We start from the raw sequence: 24,320 nt of genomic DNA on the forward strand, positions 1-24,320 counted from the left end.
GTGTAGCAGTACAGCTGGCTGCAGTTCTTAGCCATCTTTGGGCAATGCATGTTTGCTACCGTGTGCACTTCTTTCACATGGCCTATGTTCAGTGATTTTCCTGTGTAGTCCACATGTGTGGCACATGTTAGCGTGACTTTTCACATCGCTGTCTGCTGGCCCACATAGCCGTGCCAGTACTTGCATGCAGGTTTGGAATGTTCAACACATGTGCAAATTGCAATACGACATGACGTGCACCCTTGGCAGGCACACAGATCACCCACAGGGCAGACCTCTGTGTCATTCCAGAAAATGCCACATCCACATGTATCATTCACTGACACAGTTTTGGTGCCTGTCTCATTGTAGTGTAAATCAAGTACATGATATATATGTCGACTACACACATCATTTGCTGCAGAGTTTAATGTTGGCATTGTCACCTGCTCTTACGGATGCCTTGTCAGGATGCATATTCGAGCTTCCTGTCATGACACTGTGTGGTGTGACCAGCCTGCTGTGGAATTAGTGCTCATAGACCACGGCCCTGTGTAGCAGGCCATTTGAATATGCAACTTGACATGTGTAATGCAAGGGGCAAAACTAGACAAAACATGGTGCAAAATAGCTGATGGTGGGTCATCATGGCAAGGTTAGCAGTCAGGTATACTCCAATATAAATGACTGTAGACATCCCGTGCAAAAAGTTAGTGGCATGAATAATGCCAATGAGTGCGCATGTCTGTGTTGCATGTCCGGTAGGTGCATGGTCTATTTACAAATGTGTTCATATAGTTCAAAATAGTACCACCTGTCTAACATGATAGCCCTGTATGTGCCTTTCAGTCGATGACTGACAAACACATACCTTATTGCGTGCATCATTGTGTCTGCCACTTTAGTATGTCTATGTGTTCACTAACGGCATGGACTGGACCAGAGGCGGGGTGGTGCTGCATGTCAGCAAAGGCCATATATCTGTGTTTTACAGCTCAGACTGTGCCAAGTCACGATGTCAGATGCACGTGTGTCCTACTGTTTTGTGTCTGTCTGCCCTTTGATGCACATGTGCATGTTTGCCAGGACACACATGACTAAAAATGTCAATCTCTGTCCATGTGCAGGTGATGATGCAGCGGATAGGGAGGAGGAGGAGGTTGAAGAAGAGGTGATGGTACGTCAGTCTACCAGTCGAGGTCGTGGTGTACAGCAATGTGAAAATCCACGCGTGCTACAGGCCTTTGCTCCGGTCTCTTCAGACTCTTCTGATTCTGGAAGTAGAACCAGAGGTAGATGACACACTGAGGGAGATGGTGAGTGTCACAACGGGAAGGTCAGATGGTGCTGTTGGGTCTGCGGCGGTGCAGCTGCCTTGACAATGCCAGTCAATGTGTAACCTAATAAATATGAAAGAATCAGCAGACTCATATTAGCCTTTCCACACTTTACACGCTAAAAAGTAGGAGAACACTAAAAACGATGTGTTAAAACAAACACCTTAAATGTAATGTGTAATGCAACGGTAAGCATGAACTTCTGCAACACACAAAAGAAATCAAAAATCATCAAATAAAAATGGCATCCGAAATAATATAACCTCAATTCACTGAATGATGAGCAGATGAAGACAAACATAGTCTCCACTATAACTAGTTTTCCAATGTACTCTGTCTGCATTTGTGGCACTTAAAAAAGCCGAGTGACAAATGCGAACAATGGAGTTAGTCAATGGGATTCTGTATTTGCTGCACATTAGGGTCTGTGTGCCATGCCCACAAATATGCATAGAGGAAAAATATTTACATCAAAACGTATTCATATAAAGTATACAGTGTGTATCCATATTCTGTCCTGAATCCGCCGAAGTACAAAATGTAACTCTCTTTTGAAAAATCAAACTCGAAAGGACGTAACACAAAATAGGTCATACAAAAAATATTGGTACAGTCAAATACATCAGAGTACTTGAACAAAGAATACACGAATAAACAGCAGCCCATCTAGACTCACCATATCTCAACATAGACTTCTATGAACCACATAACTGTTATAAAATCGTTCTATAGGTGCAAAATTCAACAATTCCTTGAAAAATAAGTATTGGGAGAACATATAACAATTCAAGTCATACAAGAAAAATAAGGGGATACATTCAGATACGCAAAAGAACTTGAACAGCAGACACATACATGTACTGCAATCTTTATAGTCTCAATCTATCACGACGAAGAATTATATGATAGTGTCAAAAACAAATTGCTGTGATTTATAAAGAGAATGTAATTTACAGAGATTGAAAACACTAATCAAACTTAGACAGTCCTATTTTTATATAAAGCAATGCAAGGGCAACATTTCATGTATCTGTTTTGGGAAAATGGAGTCCAATTTATGTATCGAAAATGCCTCACATTGGAGCACTTTCTGTTTGGGATTCCCTCTCTGTCCAACTCTGACAAGGGCAATCAATTGCATCTGTGACATAATGTGCTTATGTTCAACAAAGTGGCGTGCCACTGGTGAATTCAAATTTGCTGTCCTTACATTGCTTTTACACTCATTCTAACAGACTTTAGCTTTTTGGGTGGTCATGCCCACATACATTTTTACAGAAGGGCAATTAATGCCACAGATGACATTGTTAGTGTTACAGCTTGTAGAACCATGAAGATAAATCTTCTCCCTCGGAAATGGGTTATGAAACAATTCTCCTTTAATTAGGCTATTGCAGTTGCCACATGATAGACAAGGAAATGTACCTTTTCTAATAGGGTCAGAACAATTGGGTAAAGAAACACTAGCTCTTACTAACATGTCTCATATGTTTTTTTTTTAGATTTTGGAAACAAAGTACATAACTGAGAATTGTGAAAAACCTGAGGGATCCTGACCCTATGGGTGAAGAAGCGAGGGAGGATCACCTGGGTGGAGGGTCTTTGGGGATTGGAGGCAAGATATACTCAGGCAAGACATAGTATTCCCCCGTCCCTTCCAAGAGGAACTCTTTCCCAAGGGTAGTAATGAGGTATTGTCATACATGTCCTAGTGAACAGGAAAAGGGTATGAGATACCATTGACCCAAACATACCAGAAAGAGAGGGTAAATGGTTAGATATAAGAAAGGCGAGATATGGTATCCCCCATTCCCTAGTGACAACCAACCCAACCGTTCCCCAAACTTCATGGGATATTGTGAGTCAGTTCCCCTTATTCCTTCACACATAACAATTGACAGTACGCGGATGAAGAAGCAGCAACTAAGAGCAATGAATACTATACCACTCTGATACTGGGACGAGGAAGATGCTTGCTGAGAGTTGTAAGGTCAGGCATGTCCCTTTAATTGTGGGCAGGCAGGGCTAATTGAACATTCACACCTGCAGCCTGTTAAAGGGCTGCAGGTGTATAAAAGGATCCCAATTCAAGGTGTGAGGAAGAAGGTGGAAGCAGAGATGGAGTCGAAGCAGCAGCAGCAACAGAGAGGCCAAGAAAAACCACAGAGAACCGTGGCAGAGAGGCAGACTGAGACGCTGAGATCTGCTGAGGGAAATGGAACTCTGGAAGCATGGTGTGAGAGCTGAAGCCCTTTGGAGCAGTTCCGGCACTGGAAAGAGAGCTGTGTGGAGAGGTGTCCCTTTTCATGGAATTCAAAGTGCTCGTTCCCCTATGTTCAGATGGTGACACAGGAGTGCCTTAGGGGCAGGAATTGGAACCCTGATGTGGAAAGCAAAGGGCCGAGAGCTCTGCACTTCTGTGAAGTCCTTAAACATAACCAGTGAGTTTCTAGCAAAGGAGAAAATTGGTATGCAAGCGTTTGAACTTTCTGAGATTAATAAATTGTATTGCAGTGGTCGCGTGTGAGAGAAAGCACATTCTAGAAAGTCTTTGAGCATTGGACATTCCATTTTGAACTGAATAAAGATATCTTAGAGGAATACATTTTATTGGAAGGGTCGGCTGTGAGAGCAAACACGTTCTCAAAAGTCTCAGAGCATTGGACATTTCATTTTGAAGTAATTAAAGAGGAATTACACAGCAGACTAAACAGAAAATATGTTTTGAGTTTAACCCGCACCTGTTGAACACTGAACTCACATCACAGGTAAAAAGGGAAGGTGTGTTGCAACCCCTGTCCAGTGAATCCTAAACTAAACAAAACCTCAACAAGTACAATTTAACATTTTATTGAATAACGAACTGAGTGAAATCTAAGGACTATTAAGTGCTGAACTCTATGTTAAATTTAACATTTCAAGTGAAGCCAAAAACTGCATATCATCGAGAATTACCTTGAAAGCAGAACTAATTAAGACTTTGAAGTTGCTTTTGAGTATAATAACAAATTATACTGGATCCATTACCTATAAAAAGAAGGCTCACGAGTGGCAAAGACCTTTACAGAGACAAAAGACAATTTTGCTGTTGCTAAACTTAAGTCTTGGGAAGGGAACCCTGAGGCTAGAACTATTTCTACTTTTTGTATTGTGTTGAACTTAAGTCTTGGGGTAAGTGTGCCCTAAGACTTGAATCGTTTATCTACTTGAGGACGAAGTCTTAAGATTCATTGGTACTTGGATATGTGTTACTTGGAACTTGGGGTAGGGAACCCCGAACACTGATGAAAACGACTTTATTCTAAGTTCAAGAGAGGTAACTTTGAGACTTTTGCTAAAACTGTTTTATGCTTGGGGAAGGGAGCTGAAAGGAAGCTGCGAGCTGGAAGAGGCTAGGACACTATTTCGGCATCCCTACACATTTTATAGATTGTATAGATTAGTTGTTAGGGCAAGTATAGGTTTTGGATGCAGACAGATTGTTCAGTTGAACTCTTTGACTCAGACTTTGTTTTATATAGGTGGATGAAATGCCACCTTAGTATAGGGCAAATGTCCATCCTGACATTTGCGTTAATAAAACCATTTGTTTTGAATTCTGAATCTGTTGTATGTGCCCTTCCTCATCATGACTTCACAGAATCCAAGTGCCAACAACTTCCATTGTTTTCTAATGCTGTTTCTAATGCTGTTCCTAATGCTGTTCCTAATGCTGTTACTGTGACAGGAATAGTTCATTACACAAACCATTTTATCTGGATTATTAACCAACATGCTTTCTCTGGAGACAGATTAAATCTTCTCCTTAGCATTACCAAGAAGATTACTTGCATAAGCTCTATATGAGAAATCCTTATGCAACGTAGCAATTTTAGAATCTAAAACAGAGTGATCAGAACAATTCTTTTGAGTTGCAGAAAATGTGAATATGGAAGAGTCTTCAACACATGTAGTGAATGAAAATGTAGAATATCATTTCCATCTGCTGATTTACGATAAATCATGGTGCAAAGCTGACTGTTGTCACATTTCAACAAAATATCCAAGTAGTGAATTCCCTCATTGTACACAACTGCTGTAAATGTAATGCCTGGATATCTGGTATTCAAAAAAGCAAATAATTTGAAATTCTTCTAAGGAACTCATCGAAACATCAAAGGCATTGTCAATATATCGACGCCATGTTTTCAATTTCCTAAGTCATAACACATTCTGTAGTGCATGAGTTATTTCAAGATTAGTCATGAAGGCAATAGCATAACTAGGCACTATGGGGCCCCTATTGAAGTGGCTGATGTCGGTAAAAAGATTTTTTTGTGAAATCGAATAAAAGTTGTTTTATATATATCAATATGTACTAATTGTAATTGGAAGACCTTATTCATTTCTATATAATCCTCATTAACAATTATTCAAGCATACTATTTGTACTAGCTACTATTGGACGTCCTCTTTTTTCCACATTTTTAACCTTTGTCCAATGCATCTCTAAGTCCTTTGTCAAAAGCCAATTTGTATTCACTTATCTTATCTGAATACAATTCAATATAGCTTGATTCATCCGATATTTGTCTCCTGCACTCATTGGCATTTTCAGCTTTAATCACAATCACTAGAGCCTCTCCCTTATCTGCAGGTTTAATAACAATAGCGGAATTAGTGGAAAGGTCCTTGATAGTCTTCATTTGATTACTCTTTTTCATTTTGAAAGAGTTCCTCTGTAGATCCTGTAACACCAATTTTTCAAATGAACTAACTAAAACGTTATTAATCTGAGGATAAAATGTACTAGGAGAATACATTCCCAATATTCAGGATACATTGTTGGTATAGGAGAATTCCTTAAAAAAATGTGTTAAGGGTGTAGCCGATGTGGCAGCTCTCCTGATGGCCGCCGTGTATAGCCCAGAGCCTTGGAGGAAACAGACGGTTTCCGCAATTCCCCGAAGCAGATGAAGTGATAAGCAGGGATTGGAAGCAGCGGAGCACTGATTGAACTGACTGGGTGCGCTGACAGGCTCCTATGGAGCGAAATATCCGTGAGTGGACCTGCGACGCCGACACCAATGAGCCAAGATGGCGGATGGCCATAGTGAGGAGGAAAGCAGATGGCGCGACCCCATTGTGACAAGACGTGCAGAGAAACCCACACGGCTTGCCTAGCCCAGGTGGAGAACGAGTGTGGCTGCCCGACTCCATGGACCTGCCTGGGGTGAGAAGAAGCAAGTGGCTGGCGTGAGCAGAGAAGACACAGGAGCGGATTCGGTGGTGAGCGATAAACGCCTGGCTCCTCCTCTCCTCCATGCTGGTCCGCTGTTGGGACCCGGTGCATGAAAGCGAGCATTGAGGTAAACAGTCCGGAGCAAGCTGCAGTGACACCCCGACTGGGAGGCCCTTACCAGCACCGGGCAGCCCCGAGAGAGCCATCATAAATGTGCTGCGAGCTCCCACCGCAGGACGACCACACAGTATTGGCCCACGTTGTATGAGCGTGAAGAGTCTGGAATATCTACATGACCCCAGCGAGCCCCAGGAAAGGAACGAGATACTGCTGACCAGGTATCCCAACAGCTAAGCTGAAGCAGTGAACTTGCCGCACAGTTCCCCAGCAACAAGAGCCCTGCTGGCCCTACTGCATCCTTCTTTTGATGACAGTGAGCCGTGACGGGAGCTCCTCAGTCTCTCCATACTACGCCGCAAGGAGACCTGGTGGCTGCAGAGGTGAGTTAGCCCTCTCCCAGCTAGAGGTGGTGAGGGGAAGGTGTCCCTGGATGAGCCGCAGAGAGCCTGGTTGAGCAGGACAACATGGAGAAAAACAAGCTGGGCGCCACTGCAGAGCAGCAGGCTCTAAGTATGTGGTCTCTCACCTGAAGAGGGTCCCTTCACTGTCATTGCACCTGCCACCCTGCATACTCGAGGCAACCCCTCCTGAGTTGCCCACTACACCGACGAAACAGCAGATACCATCCACCCACGGGTGCTAAAAGACTGTAGTCTCCACAATAATACGTTGGAAGTGGGTGGATCCTAATCTCTATATCCACAAAAGAGACGAAAACAGGAGAATTCCAGCACAGCCTAGCAGGCCCCCCCTTTGAAATCCAAACCCAGAAGAGGGACACCCATTCGGACAGAAGTGACCGGAACGAGCAACTGCAGGGAGGAAAAAGCGGCCTCCAGCACCGGCTGTGACAATTGGGACCCCTGAATACAGTGGGGCCGTCCGCAATCATGTGCAAGCACCTTAAGACCCCAAAGAGTGGGGACATCTCAGCCATGCTACTTACTGGAGACAGGGGGAAAAACTTGAGTCAATGAAATCATCCCCACAAGCTACTCCATAGGGAATAGGCCAGTTAGCCACCAGAGAGGAAATCCAAGCATTCATGTTGGACATCAAAGCTGAATTTCGATCCTGTATGTCGGAACTCACCACCAAACTTGAGCACACTGACCAACGCGTGATGGAAGCAGAGCAAAGGCTGGGAGAGGTAGAGGACCTGACTCGAGAGCACTCAGCGTTGTTGCTAGAAGTACGACGTAAGATTCAGGCCCTAACTGAAAGAAATGAAATCCTAGAATAGAAGCAGGAGGACTTGGAAAACAGGGCACGAAGAAATAATCTACGTATCAGGGGAGTTCCCTCTACGGTTCTTGACCACAGCTTGGCAGAATGTGCCGGTCACTTGTTTCAGTCTCTCCTTCCGAATCTTGAAAAATCGCAACTTCAGCTGGATCGCGCCCACAGACTTTGCCCCTCGCAAGAGTTAGGGGCCATTCAGACTGTCTGTCTGATCTGCTGGGACACAACCTCTTATGCTTATCTAGGGATTCACCTAACGGCTGTACCGAAGGACCTCTATGGGGCCAATTCCCCTCCACTGGTTAGGTCTCTTGAACAGGGTTTGGAAAGGTGGGCGGGCCAAGAAATTTCGCTAATGGGTCGAATCACTGCTGTCAAGATGAATCTCCTTCCCCGCATGTTATATTATCGTTCATCCCTTCCAGTGGAAGTCCCAAAATCCCTATTTGAAAAGCTACAATGTAAAGTGCTGGGCTTTATTTGGCGGGGGAAAAAATCCAGAATCCCGAAGAGGGTGATGATGGGGGGCTCTGGACTTGGTGCTTTAGGGGTCCCTGACATACTGAAATACGCGGAGGCACCCCAACTGATGCATCTGTTTCAGTGGGCAACCGAGCCTCCAAAGTTGGATAGAGATAGAGCAAGCATTAAGCCCCTTGCCCCTGCGCTTTCTACCTTTTATCCCGCACCTAGCATGTTAGCAATGGGCTGGTCTCCTCTCCGCAACGAAACTCACGCTGAAGGTATGGGATGGGGTCCTGCAGAGGAAGAAGATAGCTAGGGGAATGGGTCCACTCTCGCCGGGCTTTGGTAACCCCGACTTTGCTCCGGGTATCCCGCCAGGAGCGTTCAGGAGCTGGAAGGAAGGAGGGCTTCTTACGCTGTGGCAGTTATTTGCAGAGGGCAGTCACGCATGTTTGAGGAGTGTAAAAAAGACTTCAAACTCACAGAGAGGCACAGGTACTCATATGCCCAAATCTGTAACTGGATGACGCACCCCGAGACATGGGAGAAGGCCACACAACCCCTGAGCCCACTTGAACTTAATATGGGGGAAATCGTAGATAAGGGGGATATCAAAACTATACAGACTGCTGCGAGAGGACTTCCTGTCGCTGCGTCGCCCAGAATGCATGTCCCGCCAGGAGACAGACTTGGGCACGCTCGATGATGCAGCCTGGTTGGAGATATGGGCTAGAGCCCACGCCTCCTCCAAATGTGTGACAGATAATGAGTGTGCGTTGAAACTGCTATTCCGGTGGTATTACCCGCCAGTACAGATCCATCATTTCCAGGCCCTGTTCCCCCCTAACTGCTGGCGAAACTGTGGGGCCCAGGGTTCGTACTTCCATTTGTGGGTGGAATGCCCACTGATGCAGGCCTTCTGGGAGAATATACTACAACTGATCCATGATATAACAGGTAGCCGATTAGCGTTGTGCACGAAAACGATATTGCTGCGTGCTCCATGTGAGGGGGTATATCCAAACTCGGGTGCTCGGGCAAAGCTAATGACTCGCCTGTTGCTGGCAGCATGTATCACCACGGCCCGTTGTTGGAAAACGGTTGAGGATCCGGACATAGGGTGCTGGTGGGTTAAGATTTGGGACATTTTAGTGGCTGTGAGGGTATCGGCTGCAAAAGAGGGGAGGTTGCTTCAATTTCAGGCGGTTTGGACACCCCTACTCGAACTCGATCAATCATTCCCGGGCCTGCACTGTAAACCACGTCTGGTGAGACTTTATTTGGACAAGAATGGGGAAAATGGAGGGCGATACAAAAGCAGGTGATGTGGACAGTTGGACACCGGAGGGGTTTGGTACAGGGGACTCATTAAGCTTGTAAGTTGTGTATCGCTATAGCGAATACTATGTATGTACATGTGATGTTGTTCCTCCTACGCTGAAAATAATAAAAATAAGTTATACAAAAAAATGTTTTAATGTATTTAAACAAATTGACTCTTTCCTCAAATAGTGAGGAGTTGAACTTTGGAACAAAAGAAAGGCCTAATTGAAGAGTATTAAAACTTTGACAATTTGATTCCTGAGATATTAACAATAAAGTCTCCTTCAATGGAGCTTTTGGGAATTTGGGAGGATCTTTCTTCTTTAATCTCTTGGTTTTCCTGTACCTTTTCCTAAAAAAGGAGCCTCTTGTTTCTCTCCTATATGTGAGAATGTGTTATACAATAGATCACGGATTCTTAAAACTAAAGTGGTAATATTCCTCCCACCACTATTATCTGGTAAAGAACTAGAACTAGATGAACTGAGGGCCGAAGAAGAACCCAGTTGTTGCACTGGTTATGTTCTTTTAGTATGATAGTACTCCTGCCAGTTATAAGCTATATCAGGTTTATTGTCCAAAGTATTCTTTTTGAATTTTCACAAGTTCTTCTGTTCTAATGCTATTCTGTATTTGTCCAGTTAACGGTTTATATCATCCGCAACATTCCCCAAATCCTCTTTCGAGATTAAGGAATTTAATTGTTCCCTCAATTCAACAATTTCGACTTGTAATCTGCAGGGGGGTTTATCCAATTCCTCAATTGTTAACAAAATAAGATCAAATGAACATTTATTAAGAATGTTCCTCCATCTCTCTAGGAAATCTTTATTCTGCTTACGCAATGTGAGCTGCAACTGGATTCTAAGACCCGTCGGAATCCTTTTAACTTCATAAAATTGTACTAAAGTACTAGCATTCAACTTGAGGTTAAGCTCTCTCCGTAGCAACCTTTATAAAGATCTAACAATATTCTCACGTTTTTCAGTTGTGATTAATGTCTACTTCGTTTCTTGAACATGTTTCAGAATTATACGCGCCTCTTCAATCCGAAAAATCTTACATTTCCGCACAAAGTTCTGTTAAGTAATTCATTTTTGCAAAAGATACAGCCTGAAGCAGGAGCTAGGAACACAGAAAGACTTTGTTCAATAGACAATATTGAAACACAAAGAAGTTCCTGCTCATTGTGCGTGAGCAGGGGCTTCTTCATGTTTCAATTTAAGAATAACCTCATAAGAATAACTTCCTAATATTTCACCATTTAAAGTAAGCAAAGAACAGTCTAGTGTGTAGTGGGTCACTTGATAGCACACGACGGAGTGATGCAACTCTGCCCGGGCCCGAGAACATACATTTTAATGCTGACAACATAGTGTATTGGAAGTCTGGCACGCCAATGTACCCCTTGTGTGAAATAGAAAGAATGAACTATTAATGCAGTTAGAAGATCACACTTTTTATATGGTGTTGTGTGCCGGATTCCTCACACTTCTAAGCACTGTGATACTAGGTGTTATTATTACCACCTGGACGGATGAAGGGCTCAGTTGGTCCTTTTGGGATTCGAACTTGTAAAATGGGAATGGATTTATGCAAGAGGCAAGCACTTCACTCAGGATTTCAATCCCAAATGCAATGCACATATAAAGAACAATCATTCTCCCTCACAAAGTAGAGTCACTAAGAGCAAGTGCACTGTACTGCATTGAAGCGGCACATACACGTATGATTGGGGGTATCTAGTCATAGCATTGAATGCCTTACCGTCTAAAAAAAGCGTCTAAAATAAAATCTAATGCAGTTTTTTTAAGGTAAAGGGTTTAATTAATTGGAGCGGGACGTGCGGTGCCACCCAGACCAACACTCCCCTAGCGTAGGCAGAATACGAAGAACCCACTACAATACCTCTCCACTTCTTCCCCACCAGCTCCAACTTTTCCCACGTCAGATGCGTCTCCTGCAACAGTGCAATACCAATCTTCTGTCTTTTCAAATACATCATGACCTTGTTCCTCTTTAAGTAACTATTGAGTCCCCTGACATTCCATGTTACGATCTTAAGATCCCCCATAGCTCATAAGTATCCTCCCCCCTTCCGTGCAGCCAATCCCACCTGCCCATGCGATACAGATACAACCCTCTAGCTCTTTCTTGTAGCCTCATGTACAAACTCGAACTCCCCATAACTATGTACACCCCAAACTCCCCACTTCCCTCCCCACCCTCCACCCATCCCTTCTCCAACACCACACTCCCCAACTGCTGCCCAGCTCCATCCATGGAACTCAGGCACCCCCACATCTAGCCCTGCAAGCACCAACCAATGCCCAGAGCTCAGTAGGGTGAAGTCACCCTAATAGCCACTTAACTGAGGTTACTAAATGGGGTAAAGAGATCCGCTCTGCAAGGCTCCCCTAAAAACAGCAATAGTCACAGAGCTCATAACATGTTGTTTAACGGTCTGGCCTTCTCTGCCTAAGGCCGCTCAAATGACTATAATCAAGTCCCAGAGTCCTATTCCGAGCCATCTTGTAGCGCCCTCCTCATGCACTACTTATCTCCTCCATCTCCTCTTCCCGTCCGAACGTCAGGCTCCTGGGGGCATCCCTGCGCGTCGAGCCATCCCATGGCGTCTTCTGGAGTCTCAAAAAACAAAGTCCTGTGTTTATGAAAAACGTTCAATTTCGCCGGATACAGCAACATGTATTTATGGCCCGCCTCTCTCAATCTCCGCTTTACTGTCCCAAAGTTCATACGACTACGCTGCACAATCAGGGTATAGTCCGGGTAGGCCGTTATGTTTGCCGCCCCTCGTTTAATCGTTCCACCCTTGGGAAAGTGGTCTAGTATCCTCTCCCGAGCCCCGTAAATTAAGGATTTTGGCGATTACTGGCCTAGGTGGGTTTCCCGGCGGCGGCTTCCTTGTCAGAGCTCTATGCGCACGTTCCACCACAAATCCCTGAGATAAAGCTCCTCCGGGTATCTCCTGCAACAGCATAGATTCGATGAACTCTGTGGGATCGTGGCCCTCTGATCCTTCTGGCAGGCCCACGTTGCGAATGTTATTCCGTCGGGCGCGTCCTTCCGCCTCCTCCGCCCTGTTCTCCAAGTTGCCCACTCTCTGCACCAGGGCGTGCAATTCAGCCTTATGGGAGGCACAATCCGCGGTGTTCGGGCTCACCTCTTTCTCGAGGGTCTCACTGCACCTCACCGACCTTAAGGTCCAATGCCATTTTCAGCTCAGTAACGGCCAGTTAAAGTTTAGCCTCACAGGCCGCCTTCAGGTCCGCAATCGCAGCCAGGGCCTCCTGGTTAGTGCCCGTCACAGACATGCCGCCTGCAGGGGACTTATCCTTGCTCTTGGAACTTTCCGGACCAGGGGACGTCTTGGCAAAGGCGTCCAACGTGGGCTGCATCGCCTTCGGTCTCACGGTTCTATTAGACATGATTCTGCAGCCGCTGGGCACGTTCCAGGGGGCCACTCTCGAGACACCCCCAGGCGAGACCTGTCCGCTACCATGGGTCATGCTTTCCCATGCAGACGCATAAGCCCCACTCCGGCAGCTCCACGGGGGGGGGCGCACAGTCCACAAACTCTGTGAGCTTCTCACGCCGAGCTTTCCATGCACAGTATCTCGCTACTTTGATGCGTCGTAGTGCGGCCTCAGCCCTCTATCACATGCCCAAAGGCCTACGCCAGTAGTAGAACACTCTAGAAATACAGGCCGATTCGCGTTAGTATCCCAACATAGGGGACCTGCGTTCTGCGCAAGTTACAAATACGCACACAGTCCGCTCCTGTCGCCCGACCACCGTGCGGCCTGCTCCTTCCTTTGTTCCGGTCGTTGATCGGCCATTTTGTTTCGTCTTCCGTCTCCGGCGCTCCTTATCTTTTTCACACAAAACTCCACCGCCATTCCTCCCACGCATTCCAAAAGTTCACTAAGCGCAGTCAGTCCGTTCATACACCAACATGTGTGTTTTCAGCGGTCATAGGCACGTTGTTATGCACTATTTCGCCAGGATCATTTCAGGATCTCGGGAGCTCCTCCAGATCGCGTCCTCCTACATGGCCCTCGTAGCCACGCCCCTCCACACTCTTACTTATAGCATAAATGAATTTACAGATCTGCATTTCAGAAAATGCTCACTAAATCAAATTGCTTTTTATACATATAAGTCACATATTTAGACTGTTCAGAATGCTGCCTATAATTTCGGGCGTAGACACCTTTCTAAGTTTTCTAATTTAAACAACAGACTGACAAGCAGCACAGAAACAATTGTCTTTAGCAGTACTGCAAATTAATTAAGCAATAATCCCTGAGCCCCCAGCCGGGGGTGCATTACCGAGTCAGGTAATACCCCGGACCCATAGTTCTTAATGAAGGCCCCGGGGCATTACCTGACTCGGTAATGCCCCCCACAGCAAGGGGATTATTGCTATTAGTACCCTGGCCCGTTGGACCGGGGTACTAAAAGCTTGCTTATTCCTTTGCGAAACGCTACAGCGTTTTGGAAAGGAAGAAAAAAAAGGAAACAAATGGCCACTGAGGAAGGGAAAATGAAGTCTGTTTTCCATTTCCATGGCGGCCATTGAAAATAATTTAAAAAGTAAAACAAAATGGCTGCCTTGGAAAGGAAGAAGTTAGTCCCTTCTCCCTTACCATGGCGGCCATTCAAAAAATAGGAAAAAAGTAAACAAACAAAATGGCTGCCATGGAAAGGGGGAAGGTAGTCGCTTCTTCCTTTCCATGGCAGCCTGTCACAGATCAGGAGCGGACGCGCTGGAGACAGAAGTTTGTCCAGCGCGTCTGCTCTCGAACAGGAGCAAAAAATAAGGTAAGTGGAGGGAAGGGGGAAGGGAATGGAAAACTGTGGAGGGGTGGAGGGGAGGAGGGAGTGGAGCACTTACCTGAATCCCCGGTAATGGAATATAGCGGCCACCAGCCCTGAGGATGCTCGTTGTGGAGGGATTACAATGTGGTAATTGCCCGTTCCAAGACTCCTCATTGGCTAGGAAGCTGTCACCACCCCTAACCCCCCGCTGGGTGCTAATACAGTAAAAGCTCCTCTCTTGAACTACTTTCCAGGTGCTCATGATTACTCTTCTGCGAGTCAAATGTTTATGGGGAGGTGAGAAAAATTCCTCGCCCCTCCTCATCCCTTCCCCACTGCTGGTGGAATCTCACAATAAATAGTAATGTTGCTGGCAAAGTCTAAAAGGTGCACACTTTTTAAGCCTAAAAAGCAGTATTCATATAGTCCCTTCACAGTGCAATTATAACAAGAGATTCCAAGAGATTTCACCGGCATCCTCGTCAAAGTGGTCTTGTGGGTAGTGTAAGAAACTCATGGTGGCAACAGTAAAGACACACACAAAATATCAAAGTTCAAGGGTGTTTATTAAACTGTATGCAGGGGTGAGAAAATGGCTAATCTAAACCTAAAGCTAAGATGGGAGCAAGCTACGACCATCAAATAATAAAACCAGTCCTAGTAGTGTCTTGTCAAAATAAAAGGGCCTATACTAAAAATAAACTATTGCCAATCCTTACCACTAAGTTACAAAAAAGAGTGTGGGATAAGGTTCACCAGAAAAGAAAGAAGTGTTCTCAAAATGATAATTCAGGATGGCATGACTGGGTCTCCCTTGCCCTAGTTTCAAGCACAGGACAAGGCAGAACTCCTGAGCACAGCACAATCCTGGGCCGCTACAGCACGAGGCTCACAATTCCAGTTCAACAATACCAGAACCTTCAGGGGCTAAGTCGCCTTCCTCAAAGTCTCTAACCATAGAAGGGCTGCTGGTTCAAAACAGCAAACAAACAAAAGTTCCTTCGGTGTCTTGCACCTTGGGAGATGGCTCCTCGCCCCTAGGACCTCCTTCTGTCGGGCTCGGATCCTCCTTGCAAAGTGGGCCACTCCCCGTCGGATTCACTACGGCCTTACAAATACAGTTCATAATATTCAGGAGTTTTAATGTCTTTTTAAACAAACACCACTGTGGACAACCCTCAACTGGGGCGCACTCTCGTTGACACAATGTTCCTGGGTGTATTACTCTTCACCCCAACTCACAGGCATCCCTCTGTTGGGTTCACATTTGCCCAATATACAGTTTACTCTGTTTTATCTCAATGCATGATTCACTCTCAGTAGCTTTCCCCTTGGCATCCCTCCGTCAGGGGCACATAGCTATCGTTGACACAGTTCATGATTCGCTCAATTTCATCAGAAAGCATGGGTTCCCTTCTCCTAGCTTTCTTTTGGCATCCATCTGTCAGGTTCACACTTGCTTTATTTCACAGTTCACAATCTTATCAGAAAGCGTGGTTCTCTTCCCCTAGCTTTCTCTTAACCATGAGTCAGAGACTTTTGGTTGTACAAAGGATTTGACATGACCTTTGTAGGACCACTCTGACAACTTACATTGCACTTTCCTAAGGCCTTCTGGTACTTGTAGCTTTCAACACAAAAGGGGCCAGCAAGAGTCCTTCGACCGAGCACTACTACAGCGCCTGACCACTCTGCAGCTGGCCCTTCGCTAGGCTTTCACAAAAGTCCAAACACACACAAGTTCTTTGTTTCAGGTTCCTGCATTCATCTAATGCTTCCACTGCTACCTTGGGCTCAACACACATAAGTTTGCTATCAGCTTCTTCAGACTCACTGGCTGTGTTGAACCCGTTGGCTTGTCTTGCCTCTGTTGTCAAGGACGGTACCACGGCAGCCAGCACGCCTCCCTGCCGGTGCTATCAATGCAGGAGGCCCCGTGCACCGGTGACATCTGCTCCTCCACACGCCAGCTGTAACTCCTGATGTTATGAATTCCCTCTCGGAGGCTTCGCAGGTCTGAGTTCAAAAGGGCAAGGGCAGTTCCCCCTTCGTCGTCCTTCCAGGTCTCACTGCCTTTCTCCTCCATTTGAACTGCTGGTCCGGTATATCTGTGTCCTTGTTTATCTGGCCTTGCTCGTCGTGTGCTTTTTTGCTCTTACTTTTATCCCTGTAGGGAAAGTAAAGGGTCGTCAGATGTGCATGGTTATTGTCAATTGCCTGACTCTGCCTGACCCGTGTACTGGGACATGTCAGGTAAATGGCTCTGGTATTATTCATCATCTGTTACCGTGAAAGAAAGTCTTCATGTCGAAAAAGGGAGGGGTGGAGTTTTTACATATCCTCCAGAGTTGGATGGGGAAAAGTCAATACAGGGAATGGCTTACCGTGTCTCGTCCGTCAGCGTTCCACTTCCGCTCCACGAAGACCCCCTCATCCAGGTGATCCTCCCCCACTGGTACACCCCCAGGAACTGGATCCAAAAGCGATGGACCACCTGGATGACAGATCCCCGGGGACTAGTAAGTGAGACATCTTCGGGTTTCTCACAGTAGGCACACTTTAAAGCACACGCTTTAAGGCAGTCAGAAAAACCCTAAACCAATTAAAGGCTGAATCCAATAGGGCCTAATGCCAGCACTGGTCTTCGGCTATGTAAAGGCAGAGAGGAGCATGAACAGTTCAACTCCCCAAATTAACAAACAGCAATGAAATACAAAATGTGTGAAGTTCATTGTTACTAGTTCCATTTCATTAAATTAACATTACAAATTACTGAGTGTGATCATGTTTCCCCACAATAAAAACCAGGGGTGACTCGTCCACAATGGGTGAGGGATGCTGACCTGCCAGTACCCACGCCCATTATGGAGGAGACGCAGCTTAAACAGTCAAAGGGAAACGTGGTTTCCTTTTGAGAGTTTCTGTTACCCAGTGCACATGTCCAATGGACCATGCAACGCTGGATGGGTTTTGCTTCCCCAGTCTTGCATGACCCATAAGAAATGCAGACTGAGGAACTGCAGGTCTGAACGTGTTTCCATTTTAGCAACATTGCACGGTAAAAGAGCCTTTAACATAATGTAACAGAACATAACATCTCTACTGGCTTTCCTGGTGTCTACAAATAAAGTCACCAACCTGAAAGAAACCGCATCTTGTCCTCCCTGTCCTCCAGCAGTCAATATTACAGGCATGTCAGGAAAACCAATTGCGGTTCATATTTAAGCAATAGCTGCTAAAATAGGGGGCATTACCAGAAGGTAATGGCCCAGGACCCAATATACAGACCTGAGCAAAGCGAGAGTTTTAATGAGGACCCTGGCACTATTACCTACCAGTAAATCCCCCCACAGGCAGGGGAAGTGATAGTTATTAGCACCCAGCATTGTATCCGTGGCGCTTATAGATTTCTTTTCATTGCCCTGCCGTGGTGATGTGGTCATTTTACAGGTTTTAAAAAACTCTACACGGAAAATGACCACCATGGGTGAACGGAGAAGGGAACTATTCCTAGTCCCTTCTCACTTTCCATGATGGGTATTGGAGTGGGAGGGTTACAGGTAGACCAGCAGGGTTTCAGGCGAGTGCAGAGGTCCACGAAGAGGCAGGGCAGGGGATAGTGTGTGCTTGGTTGTGGTGGGGGAGCGGGTGATTGAATCCACCCCCCTATCACTGATAAGGGGGGATTCAGTAAGGCGGGGGCGACTGAAGGCTGGATCCTTGCGAGGGAACTGGAAGCACCCCACTGCTCAGGGTTCGCGGAAGGCAGACAACGCCATGGGGTAATGCCTAGATTCTGAGCTCCCTGACTGGCAGGGAAGCTCTCGGGTGTCACCTCATGGGCGTCTAATACTTCATGCTAATGTATTGTGCAGTCAATATTTTTTAACGTCGCCATAAAACACCATTCACACATGCATACAAATACTATTTGGTTCAGCAATATAAATACTATTATAAAAATGACAAGCTTGAGGGTGTGTTTTTTAATATTTATTTGGTTTTATTAACAACACTCCTGAAAGCTGATGGAGCTTCGGGGCACTTTGAAAGCATATTAGCCATGATCATGAGAGGGTGCAGAAGGGAATGTGTGTTCTCCGCCGATACGGGTCCAGCCTACACTTCGCTACCTCGAATCCCATGGCAGAGCCCACCCTGCCCTTCATCCTTCTGAGGTCTATAAATAAAATACCATTACATTGGGTTATAATAGCAATTTCTACTACAGCCCTTAGAAGCAGGACGAGTCCAGCATTAAGCACTATGTACGAACACACATTTGTATTATTAGCATTATTAATATTATTATTATTATTATTTAATAATGGCTGTATAATTGGGAGCAGGTATTGAAAACAGGTGCAAGTTGTGGGGATCATTTTTGGAATTATTTTTATTTGAGTTTATGGGTAATTTGCACATTGCCAACATGCAAAACAACTCACTCCAAGGTAGCTAGCAAGCAGGGTGTGGGGAGATTCGGAGGTGTGGATTGGGCTAGAAGAAACATGCATTTCAACACAGGTAGTCCAAAGTGTGCATTCCTGACATGCTCTGTACACAGTCAGAGGATCATTGCTGTGATGGAGAGCAGGGAGGGGGCATGGCAGTGCTGAGTCACATTCACTGAATGAGTCTTTCGGTCCAGCCCATTAGTTTGCAAGTGGTAAAGAGAGGCTGTGCTCAAGGCGTTTCCATTACTGAAAGCTAAATAGTTGTACGTGGTCAGTTTTTCAGAGCAAATGTTGAAGTGTCGTGTGACTGGGGCGGGGGCTGAGGGATTGGAAGGTGGTGTGCATGGTGTGGGTGGGAGGAATCTGTTACATCGGTAGCCATGGCTTTGCATATGGTGTGGAAGGGCAGAACAGTGGCAGAGGTTCCAGGGGGCAGGGGGGCGGATATCTCCTGAGGGGGTATCAAGATTCTAAATGATTCACAGGCAAATCCTCAAAGGTGGTGCATTTTTTCTGTGCAGGGGCTTAAATATTTCCTCAAATTATCACGCGCAATGGAGAAGCGCATCATGGGAGCCTAAAATAATGAAGAGTCGTAAATGTTTTCAGTGCAGGAGCGACTAAATAATTAAGAGGGGTTCGGGAAGGGGTGTGACCCCCATAGAAAAATGTTTCAAATAATGTGTAAAAAATATTCTGTATTTTGCACATTATTTTTGAGATAAAGGGGGTACAATGTTGTACAATTTACAGTTGGTTCTCTAGGGAAACACATGAAAAATAAAACCAGGAACTTTTATGATTTACGGGCAGTCACGTCTGGTGAATATTTTCAGTAGAGGGGTGTCAATATTTCCCTAAATACGCACTAGCGACCAAACTAGCGAGGGAACCCAAAATAATTCAGAGAATTTAGGGGCGAGGGGGATGCTCCACCAGAGATAAAATGTTTTAAAAGCCATACAATTTACAGTTGGTTCTCTAGGGTAACTCCTGAAAAGATCCAGTAATTGACAATTCACCAGCAGTGCACTACGCAGAAGCACTTTGCAGGATGCTCACGAAGCTGCTACCCGAATCTCTACATGCCAGTAATGGTCACTGTAAATCACACGCATGATTGAAGGCTACTGCGCAACCTATCTATGCCAGTAATAGCATGAAAGCCAACAATAACCAGCAATACTCTATGCCCCTCCCCCCGTCCCCAATCTCCAACCCCACCACACAAACACACGCAAGCACACTCAGGGCTGTAGCTTCCATAGAAATGTGTGTATGTGTGTGGAGGTTTGGGGGGGACATACCTCAACTGTGGAGCCTAGGCAGGATTCCTGTTTTCCATTGGGTTTGGGAGGCTGTGCTTGGCTGTGAGTGAACTTATCTATGGCTTATCTCCAGTCTTGACTGCAACGTTAATGTGGTTGCCTGTACGCCACTACCGCCCGAGGCAGCAATTAATGGGAAATTCCTGCACGGTCATAGTCATCGTCAGTTAAAGTACAAAACTTCCTGAAGAAGTGATAATTGTCACTGAGTGAAGGGCAATATACATTTTCAAACAAGATATCTACCACACCCTCAGCTGGTTAATTTGTAGAACAAAAGGTACATTAAAACATATGAAAACTTTCATTATTAGCAACATTTAAAAAAATGCTTGGAAGTGAACAATTTATTTTCAAAATGTGCAACAATTAGCCGATTGCTGTTACTATTCAGTTTAAGAGTGGATACAAATTTGCTGGTTCTGACTCATTGCAATATCCTTCTTAGCTGGGCCATTTCTAGGGGCGGGCAAACAGTGCAACAGCCTCTGGCACAGATGGGGGAAGGGGCATAGAGGGAGAGGGCTGTACGTCTCCCACCTGGGGCACATACAAGCCTTTGCATTAATTTATTAAATGTATTTATTTCATTTGTAAAGCGCACATACAACCCGTAGGCTTTGAGGCACTGTTGCAGGTACAAGGTGCTAGACAAGCTAGTGTAATGCAGGCACAGTTTCATACATGTCCAAGGTGACAAAGGTGTGATCCAACGGCAGTTATAATAGGAAACATACAGAATCATACATAGGAATAACACTAAATGGCAATAATCCTACAAAGCCGGGTGATGGGCGGTTGGACAGAAAGGTTCCTGGGTAAAGGCTTGAAAGTGGGATTTCAGGTTTAGGTAAAAAGCTGAGTTTTTAATGCTTTGTAGAAGATCCAGTAGAATTTCTCTGACCTCAGGGCGGGTGGGAGGTTATTCCAGAGCTTCGCAGCAAGGTAAGGGAAGCTGGAGCCTCCGGCTTTGCATCTTTTTACTTTGGGCACCATGAGTCTGTCTGCGTATGGTGTCCTCGTGGGTCTGGAAGAATGGGCTTTGGCAATTCTATTGGAGAGGTAAGGTGGTGCTGTGTTGGATAGGCATTTGTGGGCGATGGAGAGTGTTTTGAAAATGATCCGCTCTTGGATGGGAAGCCAGTGTGCATCTCTTCTAGCTCTTGAGATGTGCTCTCTTTTTGGGATGTTAATGGCAGCTCTGAGGGCGTTGTTCTGGATTACTTGAAGTTTGAGTATGTTTCTGGAAGAGGTGCCATTGAATAGGACGTTACAATAATCAATCTTTCAGCTTATGATGGCCCGGGCAATGGTTAGGCAATTGTTCTTAGAGAGGAAGGGTCTGGGTGCATTAAGGACCTTGGTGGCGTAGGCTGCTGATGAGGCAATGGTTCTTACTTGTCTAGTCATAGTGAGTGGTGCGTCTAGGTAGACCCCTAGGGTCTTTACAGTGTTAGAGACAGGAATCGAGCAATTGTCAATTGTGAAGGCTGAGTATTGATCATTGAGGGTCTTTAGGGGTGCTTGGGCAGCCAATTATTAGAATTTCTGTCTTGTCGCTGAACCAGGATTCGTGACCCAACTCTTTAAGACGAGGCAGCAATACTTTGAGATGAATGGGGATGCAGAAGATACTCAAACATCAATAATCAAACTAACTCAGGAAGTTGGCAAATCAAAGCTGTTTTATTTGCAATTGTCTAAAACAGGGAGTTACAATGAACATCAGCAACAACATTTGTTCGATCTTCTCGCTCTCTCTCAATAAATCTTATAAAAAAAGAATCTTATATAGTAAAAACTCATCAATGCTGACGTCATTCCATGTGGGAAACTACAAAAACCTATTGGAGAAATTGATGGGTCTAAGGGAGCATCTAGGTATAAGTTCCATACTTGTCTAAGAGAGTGATAGGGTTCCTAATATCAGGTGCAGCAACTAAGCCCTCCCCTCAAACAGGTCACTATGAACGTCATCAAATACACAACGTCCCATTGGTTACACAAACTATAGGGCTCATTACCACGTGGCCCTCTATAATTGGTTGGCACCCTTACATCCGTCAGTACTTTTCCACATACGCCAGCAGCACGCAGGCTGGCCTCCAGGTGCTGGTGGGTTGGTCTTGACCATAGCTTCCCACCAATTAGTACACTAGCCATCATCACACTGCTGTATGCCAGTCAATTAGCCCTTTGAAGATTGGCCTTGAGTTTGTTCTTCATGCCATCTCCTTGCACGTCACGATTGTCAATTTTCAGCCATCCACATGACTGAAGACCATGGTTTTGGACTTTTAGTGTATTTAAAATACTATTATTTAATGAACCTCTGATGTCTCCATTGTTTTCATGCCCGTTTTCTGAACAGGAGTGGCCCAGAGCGGCCTAGGTTTCTTGGGGCTGGTCCAGCCTCGCCCTTCTTTGTTTCATTTCTGCTATTTGATTGCTTATCAGCTGTGACACACTGGAAAAGCCTTCCTTTATATATATATATATATATATATATATATATATATATATATATATATATATATATATGTATTGGCGCATGCCGCAAGCTATTTACTACATAGCTAGCCTTAAGAATACTTAGTTTACTTGCGTTTCCTTGCATCTGTACACATGTAAAATGACTTGATATCTTCATCGTTTTTTGTAACATAACCTTCTTCATCTCGATCCCAAAATGTTACTGGTCTTTTATACTTTCTTGATGCCTATAGAATATCTATGTTTTCTTGTCTCTGCATCTCTTCTGGGTGCGTCAGTCTTGCTTCGTGTGACTTCACCAATCTGCTCTTTTGCTCACTTTTCACACTTATTCTGGTATTTCATTCAAATGGCCGTCATATTGTCGTATATGCAGGTATAGTTTTGGATTCTCCTTGGTATTGGTATCTTCACTGCACGTCGTTCACATTCTGGTTCAGAACATGTAGGCAACATGGGCGCAATGCTTGAGGTGGGGGTACTTGGTTCCCTCTCTACATCGCTGTTGAGACAGAGGTGATTGGCTGCCATCCAGGTCTGAATTGTGAAATATATTATGTTGAGGGTGTTGAAGTCTTCTATTTTGTTTATTTATTTATTTGCATTTATATACCACGCAAACAGCCCGGAGGCATCGCAGCGCTGTAGTTGCCTGAGTGGGGGATCAGGATTTGTGTGTCAACAGCATAGTTAGTGTAAGCTATGCCGAGTGAATCTAAAATGTGGAATAGGGGCCTGGCAAAGATATTGTACAGCGTAGGGGTGATGCATGATCCTTGTGGCACACCAGAGGTGATAGGAGAGGGAGAAGCATTGGCAGTCTCTGAGAAGACTCTCATCACTCTTCCAGTAAGGAAAGATGCTATACTGGCAGTGGCTGAGGGGGAGAAATGGGCGTGGGTGGTGGCAGGTGATCTGGTGGTTGACCAGGTCAAATGCTGCAAATAAGTCTAGGAGCAGTGCAGACTTGCCTTCGTCCCTTATCTTATCTAATAGATTTTTTAGATCGAGCAGGGCAGATTCTGTGCCGTGCCATGGGTGCAATCCAGACTGACGGATCCCTAGGATGTTATTGTCCCCCAGGAACTGCTGAACTTGTAGGCCGACAGCTCGGTCCAAAGTTTTTAGGAGGAAGGGGAAAGTGGTGATTGGCCTGTAGTTGGCGTGGATGGCTGGTAAAAGGGATGCTTTGGGTCAAGGCATTTCAATATCAACAGACAGCAGTAAAACACAGACATAAGCAAGTGACAATAGCCTGCCCATATCTATCTACCCCACACAGTGCAGCCAAATGCTTAATTTCACACCCTCCCACATAAGCATCTCTTTGTGAAACCTAACAAACTAAACTGCCCCATAACCACAGGCAGTGTGATAATTGCTGCATAGCACTGGCATTCCAGAATGGGTTAGGGGCGTATGGTCCACTAAAAGGCCTGTTTTACTTGCTTAATCAAGGGCAAGGGGCTGTCTGCAGAAGTAGGAGGTTGTGATGGCAGTGGTGGAAAACCAA

This window comes from Ambystoma mexicanum, chromosome 2p (genome assembly GCF_040938575.1).
Source record: "Ambystoma mexicanum isolate Mex_15411 chromosome 2p, UKY_AmexF1_1, whole genome shotgun sequence".
Classification (NCBI taxonomy): domain Eukaryota; kingdom Metazoa; phylum Chordata; class Amphibia; order Caudata; family Ambystomatidae; genus Ambystoma; species Ambystoma mexicanum.